This window comes from Ailuropoda melanoleuca, chromosome 5, assembly GCF_002007445.2.
Source record: "Ailuropoda melanoleuca isolate Jingjing chromosome 5, ASM200744v2, whole genome shotgun sequence".
Classification (NCBI taxonomy): Eukaryota; Metazoa; Chordata; class Mammalia; order Carnivora; family Ursidae; genus Ailuropoda; species Ailuropoda melanoleuca.
This window is the reverse complement of record NC_048222.1, coordinates 26,496,754-26,504,343: the sequence shown is the minus strand read 5'-3', so window position 1 is coordinate 26,504,343 and position 7,590 is coordinate 26,496,754. Positions and strand designations below refer to the sequence as shown.

Genomic DNA, 7,590 nt, shown 5'->3' with positions numbered 1-7,590 from the left:
CCCCAGGTAACCACCTCGCCACCCCTCCGACGCGGCGCGCCCAGCCCCCTCCGCCTACCCGCGGCCCAACCCCCAGGCCCCAGGGTCCCCATTAAAGGGAACGGCCTAAGCTGAGGCCCCGCTTGGGGCCTCCCACATATCCAGGCCCGGTGAGGGGATGGCCCCCTCCCTACTCCCCCTTTCTGGGCTCAGTTCCTGGAGAGGGAGGTGAAAGGGGTAGCCCCAGGGCACAGGGAAGGAGCAGGTTCCCACAGGCCCGGTGCCCAGCCCAAGAGCCGCAGTTTAGATGGAGGAGGGGAGCAGCGCTCACCTGTCCAACCAGGCCCCCCAGACGGACACTTTTCACACCACCAACCTTTGCTTCTTTATGGCACCCTCTGGCCTCCTGTCCTCTACACCCCAACCCAGATTGCCCCAGAGCCTGCAGGGCCCCCACTCTCTCCCAGCCCCATTCTGTCTCTACTTCCACCTTCCAGTCCCCGTCCTCTCAAGGATCCTGCAGCCCAGACTCCCAGGCCCTGGTCCCCTAGGGCTCCCTGCTCAAGGCCCAGGAGTCCTCAGGGCAAGCCTCCCTTGGGTCCAGGTGCGGTCGAGGCTCTGACCACTGGCAGGGATAGGCCTGGACAAGGTGAGGGGGTTGTGGGGGATACAGACAAAGAGAAAATTGGACACAGCCCAAAAGGACCAGCAACAGGAGTCCCAGAGAAGATGGGCAAGGAGGCTGGGTTAGGTGGGCAGGACCGAGGAGCTGTGGTGGGAGGTGTTGTGCCCCACTCAGCACTGCCTCAGGCCACCATCTCTGCACACCCACACCTGTCAGCCACCTATCAATGTCACGGGCTCAGAAAGGTCTCTGAGTCTACTGCAGATCCCCGCCCCACTGCACCTCACGGCAGACATCAACTCACACCCTACGTGCAGTCCCAACAACAGTCCCAAGAAAGAAACACGAAGTCCCAACCAGACAAGTACACAAAAGTACTACCAGGAAGAAGTTGGCCCTACGTATGGACAAGAGCTCCAAACCACCAGGAACATGCCAATCCCAGCACGCTCAACTGCTAAGGGACGCATTAATAAACAGCCCCGTGGTCACTCGGAGAATTGCCTCTTCCCATCGTCCCCTCCGACCAAACCCCCAGGGGTGTTCCCAAGAGCACGTACCCCTCTGGAGACAGCTCCTGGGGAATCTGGGCCGGGGAAAGGCTAGGGCGGGGGTGGAGCCGGGTCGGGGGTGGGGCCAAGGTTTCCCCAGTAACCTCACCTGGGCGGACGCTCTACCCCTCCTTCCAGGGACTGTGCTCAGAGGGACCCTGGGCTGGCCGACCGGGCTGGGCTGCTTCCAGACGCCTCAGGGAAGGAGCGGCAGCCCCTCACACCCCGCTGGGACATTCCACACCCCAGGCCCACGCTCCCGGGCCAGGTGGCATGGTGGGGCCAGACAGAGGGGTCCACTGAGGAGAGTAGAGGAAACCATAGAATCCTGAAACTGTCGTCCCCTGGTCTCCCCCAGGAGAAATTCTTAGTCGGTGATGCCCACCTCGCCCCAGCCCAAAGCTGGAGGAGTGGGAGGGATGCAGGGCTGGGGCCCAGCGGAGTCAAGTGACAGCGGAAAGGGGGCTGGAGCCGGCTGGAATGCGGGGCTTGGAGCCGAGATTCCCAGGGGCCAGAGAGGGAAATCCCAGCTATCCAGGGGCCCATAGAGTAGAGCCAAAGACCGAGAGTGTCCACACAGTCTTTCATGCTGCATCACTCCCAACTCCAGAGACCCCCGGGTTTTCCTGAGCCCCCAAAGGACGGTCCACCCCTCCCACATCCATGCATGCCCTCCCTTCCAGCTTCCCCATCCCCTTCAAGCCAATGGCCTCCTGATGCCCAGAAAGAGAGGAGGGGAAAGAGCTCAAAAAATGTGAGGAAAGGCACATGGGAGAGAGGAGCAGCTTCAGGCCTGTAGACCCCCCCCCCCGTCACTGCAGGGGAGCCCACAGGACCTGTGAGAGGGAGCATGGACCAGAAGGGCCCACACACCAGCTGCAGTGCCCTTCCCAAGAGATGCAGCTGCCTCTGGAGCAAGCAGGCCAGGTCAGAGAGCTGACCGCGGGGGGAGGCCGGTGGCAAGGCCACAACCATGACTCAGGCCTTAATACCACAGAGTACAAATGGGAAACTGAGGCCCAGAAGTGGAAGGAGGAGGGAGAGATAACATATTATGGGGAAGGAAAATGAGACAGCTCAGCGGTGGGCAGCCTAGGGGTGGGGAATGATGCACAGTGGGGATGGAACTCAGAGGAGAGGGGGGAGCTGGGGGTCACAGAAAGGAAAGGGGGGGATGGGGATGAGGGCACACACGGCAGAAGGCGGGAGAGAGAGATCTGGGGAGAAGAGAGCTGGACATAGCAGCTAACTGGAGTGGAGAAAGGGGGGGCACTCAGAAAGTAGGGCAGGAAAGTGAGGAGGCCTCAAAGGCAGCAGACAGACCAAGGGGACAATAAATAAGGGCAAAGGAGAAAAGAAGGGGTTGGAGTGAAACCAAGAAATTGGCCAAGAGGAAGGAGACTGAGGCACAGGGGTTGAAACAAAGAGACAGAGGGAGATGACAAGTGTAAGAGGGACGGACCGGAGGAGACATTAAGCCCAATGGCTGAGTCGAACCTGTTTCTGGGCCACAGGACACAGAGGCCCCAGACCTCCCTTTGGGGACATCCTAGCCCCTCAACCCATTTGCAGCACCATGGCCCCCAACTTACTTGGCATCCGCGGCCTTCCGTTGTGGCCAGGCTGCCTTCCTCCCACACCACCAGCCCAGACGGCCTGGTCCCTCCCGGTGAGGGGTGAGCCCAGCTCCAGTCCCCACTGCGGCCCTCCCAGTTGAGCTCTGGCATCTGCCCTCTCACCTCCAGCTCAGGGCTCTCCTGGGTCCCAGTCCCCCCGTCTCAGGCCTTTGGGGTTCCAGGTTCGGGGCTGCCGAGGCGCCGGGCTTTGTCCGCCTATCCCGGGGCTGGGAGCAGCTGCCCCGGCCAGCTGCGGCCGGCTTCGACGTGACCATGGCAACCCAGCCCCGCTCCCCTCCCCCGAGCCTCGCCACCGGGCCCCGCAGAGAGGGAGGGAGCAGCCGGGCCAAAAGAAAGGAGGGGAGGGGGCAGAGGACTTCAAAACTGAACCAAAGGGAGACCAGGGACAAAGAGACTGCAGACAAAGGGAGATGAGGAAGGCAGCAGGGGGAAAGCAGCAGCGGCTAGCTGTGGCTGAGGGCTGACTTACGCAGGGGGAGTTGGTCCTGCCAAGGGGGGGGAATCCAGGCAAGGGAAGAGAGATTAGCCTTGAGTGGCTGCAGTCCTTTGGAGGCCTCCTTCTGGGTCCCTGACAATCCACTTCCTTCTCTCAGGATTTTGCAAAAGACACCCTCAGTTTTCAAGAACAGCCCCAACTTCAAACATAGGCTGACCTGTCAGCTCTGAAATCAGATGTCCTTGTCAGTGTATCAATTCTTATTTTGGAAAATATGATCCTCAAAGCTGAAGGTGACTGATTAGGCTGGGAGGGGGTGGGGCAGGGAGGGAGGTAAGTCACCAGGCCTCTGGCTTCTCGGGGAGAAAGCAGAGTACCAAAGGGGGAGGGGAGAAAGCAAGGCGCGGCCTCTCGGAGGCGAGGATTGAACTTGCCACTCACCATGTAGCTTCTGTGCCGCATCCTACTACATCCCAGTTCCCTCACCAGTAAGACGGCCATGATGATACCTGCCCCTGGAGTCTGCTGTGATCATATGAGATGGCATCTGAAAAGCACAGGCCCTTTTCATGGACGCAACCAGCCAAACTCCACTAACGTGATCTCCATCTGTGGCTCCCTCATGGGTCACCTGCGTCTCTGAGTGCTACCTCCCGGTTGATTCCGTAGTTACTCAGGTTTGTGCAGGCCAGGGTTCTGGAAGTAAGTCCTGTGAGACATACACTGAGGAACACAGCCCACTCCATGTCCTCCAGGCCTTTGCAGTCTAGAGGGGGAGCCGGACATGTATATGCCTGTACGTGTGTGTGTCTAGAATCACAGAAGACAGCATCGCCCGCGCTCTCACTGGAGCTGGAAGGGGTGGCGGAAACCCAGGGGAGGAGCAGGCCAGGTCGTCCTGAGTCAAGGTCAAGGAAGACTTCATAGAAGAGTGGGAGCTTGAATTGGGCCTTAAGTCACAGAGCAGAGAGGAGGCCGGGCCACTCCTGGCTGCAGAAGGGGAAAATGAGCATGGCTATGTGAAAACGCAGCTCTGCCCAGGTGAGGAAACCCAGAGAGGCAGAGTGAGGTGAGGTAATCGCATTAGTAGTTCGGCTGGTTCTGAAGGTGAGGAGGAAGGGCCTCGGGAGACTGAGCTGGGAAATGGCGCGATTAGATTTTAAACGTGGTTTCTGGAAGCAGCGCGTTGGCAGCATCCGGCAGAGCAACCGCTGAGGGGGCGGGGGACGCGGGAGTCCGTCCAACTGCATCCTGTCCACATCCAGCCAGTGTTTCGCCTCCACCCCCAGCCAGGAAGGCCAAGAGAAAATGCTGAGATTCTACAGGAAAGCATTGCCCATGTTAGATATTTTTCTGGTATTTTCACCGATCATTTGGTTGTCTCCTCAGGAGCATTTGAGGTGGGTGGCCCAGGGCTCTTCACAAAAGGGGACCCGGGCCTGGAGAAGTTGTAACTTGCCTCATCGGAGGCCTCTCCTAAATTCCTCCGCCTCTTTCTTCCAAAAGGGGGAGGGAACTAGGAGGGGATCCAGAACAGCCTCTGCGAGCTCGACTAGACACCTGAGCCTCTTGAGTCCTTCCTGCTCCCCCTAGAAACTCCACCTTTCCTCAGACGCTTTTGCGAGGCTCCTGGTCCCTGTAATGAGCAGGACGGCCACAGGGGGCGCTCGCTTCCCGGGTGACCAACACGACTTACCGGAGAAAGACGTGAAAGCCTGGAGGGAAAGGAATTCCAGCCTGGGTCTGGAAGGGCAGGTAGGGAAGGAGATAGGAGAAAGGCTGAGTGAAAGCTTAGGGTCGCATTGGGGTGAAATATCCTGATGGTCATGTATCAGAAATATTGTTATTTATAGACAGAATCTCAGAATCTTCACTTCCTCTCTTCTGTTGTCAGCAGCCCCTGGCCTCTTCCTGATGGCGCTGCTGATTACTGAGCTTTGCTAGGGCCAGCCCTGCCCTCAGCACTTTCCTGAGTCATCTCATTTGGCCCTGGCCACAGCTCTGTGATGTGGCATTTTGATACATGCCCACTTTTACCAGGGCAGAAACAGGATAAGAGAAGTCAAATAACACCCACACACAGACATAGCAACTGGCAGATCTGGAATTCAAACCTGAGTCCTTTTGACTCCAAAGCCAAAGCTACACTGAAGGATCTTAGCCATCATTATTTTCCCAAATCTAGAGTCTGCAAAAAGCCTCATCCCTTTCTTTTAGCCCTTGAAAATACTCCTAACTTTCTTCATCTCCCAAGATTACTGGTGGCCCAAATCATTCTTGTTTGTGTAGGAAGAATGTACAGAGATCCAACAATGGCAAAAGATTTGCTCAAGGTCACACCAGAAGTCAAGGTCAGTACTAAGTAGCATTTCTCAAACCAAGGACCCTGGACTCCTGAGAACCCATGATGCCCCATGAAAATGATTAAATTCCATGTTTTCATTTCATTGGTAATTTTTTAAAAAGCATTATAAGTGTTTTCTGGATCATAAATAACTGATCTCAGCCCTGTATGTGAGTACCTGTGTTTGTTCACGTTTGTGTTTTCCTTCTTGTGGTCAAGTTAGAACTTCTGTAATTGTCTGGGTTGCATTTGTACCAAGTGAAGCCCAGGGAACATGTACTGACAAGGATTTCTTAGCAATCTGAATAGACACAAGTATGGAGAGAATTGAGTCATCAGCGGGTGCACAGTGGAATATTGTGTGAGTTTCACGAGCACCTGTATTAAGCAGTATGTGTTCCTCTTGCCAGCAGCGACTTACTTTCAGAAAAACAGCTCTTTGTCACATCGGATTAGTTTAAACTGCTTTTTTATTTTTATGTGTTTTTATTTCTGCTTTGTTTCTACAGCTTTATAACTGCCCAAGTATTGAAGCATAAAAATTCATGGTTAGCTGGGTTTGCACACATTTAAATTATAAAAATAATTTAAATCAAGTCCATGAGAATTGTAGTTCTTCCAAAAGGGTCCATACATTACTCAAGTTTTAAAGCGGGGCTAAACTAACCCTGGGCCTTCGGGAGCCTCCAAAGTCAACCTGTAGTGATCGAATTCCTGTTAAAGACCAGAAATCTCCTCACCTTCAAAATCCAGTGCAAATAAGTTGGAACTTGGGACGTCTGGGCTACTGGGATGGGAGTTGCAAGTCAGAGGGAGGAAGTCATAGAGCAGATACCTGGGGAAAACTCCGAGCAGAATTTACATGACAGAACTGGGAAATGAGGTGAGAATGGGTAGAATTTTTTCCCAAATCATGTACACAGATTTCTAAAGGAAAGTGTCTATGAAAAAGTTAAATGTGCATATTTCCTCCAGCAAATCTGTCCCTAGGAATTTATACTAGATGGATATGTTTGTACAGGTGTGCAAAGATGTGTACAAGGTTTCCATTACCTTGTTTGAGATGAAAGAAAGGAAGGCAAGAAAGAATAGCAAAAGAAAAAGAAGACTGTGAAATGTTCATTAATAGTGGTGAAGAGCCATGAAAAATGACGGCAGTTTTATTTTCCCAATAGCATGCCCTGAAACAAGAACTTATGAGTCGCACAAAAGTGATTTACCTGGGAGGAGAGCCCAGGAAGCTGAAATGAGGGGCTGGGAGGAGTGAGACAGGGAGGGAAAAAGAGCCAATAACATGTGTGTTACTTTGTGGACGCTGTTGGGGGACACTGGGACTTAAAATGTGAACCCTCAAAGAACTGTATAGAATGCTCCTCAGATTGGTCCCTGCAAGGGCCGAAGCAGTTATTTCCCATCGTCTTAGTCAGTTTGGACAGCCAAAACAAAATACCACAGACTGGATGACTTAAACAACAAACATTTCCTTCTCACAGTTCTGGAGACTGGGAAGTCCAGGGTCAAGGTCCTGGCACATTTGTGTGTGGTGAGAGCCCTCTTCCTGGTTTGCACATAGCTGCCTTCTTTCTGTGTCCTTGCATTGTGGAGAGGGAGCATGAGTTCTGGTCTCTTCCTCTTATGAGGACACTAATCCCAGCATGGGGCTCTGCCCTCATGACCTCATCTAAACCTAATTACCTCCCAAAAGCCCCACCTCCAAATACCATCACATTGTGGATTAGGGCTGCAACGTATGGTTTTTTGGTGGGGGTATACAAACCTCAGGTCCATAGCACCCTCCAACTCCTATCTTTCATTGGTGGGGGGGTGCCCTTGGAGGTATTAATTCCCTGGAACTTCTAGTCTGCCTTCAGAGGCTACGTGAGCTCTCATGGCACTAGAGAAAGCCACTAAGTAGAGAAGCAGAGAGACTGGGCACTTGAGTGTCTATATGTCCATAAATACACACCCACGTGCCTGTGCAAACACATGCATATGAGTAGGTAGACCCGTGTGAGTGC

The 7,590-nt window shown here is 54.0% G+C and overlaps 1 protein-coding gene across 4 annotated transcripts in view; it reads right to left on the bottom strand.

Moving 5' to 3' along the window:
- The window catches only part of DDR1 (discoidin domain receptor tyrosine kinase 1), a 17,830-nt gene extending 14,406 nt beyond the window's left edge, over positions 1-3,424 (bottom strand). Inside the window, exons 1-2 of one of the 4 annotated variants that reach the window (XM_034660453.1) lie at positions 2,895-3,424; positions 1,265-1,454 (exon numbers count right to left, since the gene is read on the bottom strand). The gene's annotated coding sequence lies outside the window, so the exon portion shown is untranslated. Of the gene's footprint in view, positions 1-1,264; positions 1,510-2,894 lie in introns of those variants that run through there. The other 3 variants (XM_034660450.1, XM_019809561.2, XM_034660451.1) reach the window with 3 other exon arrangements.
- Between the last annotated feature and the right edge of the window lie 4,166 nt (positions 3,425-7,590).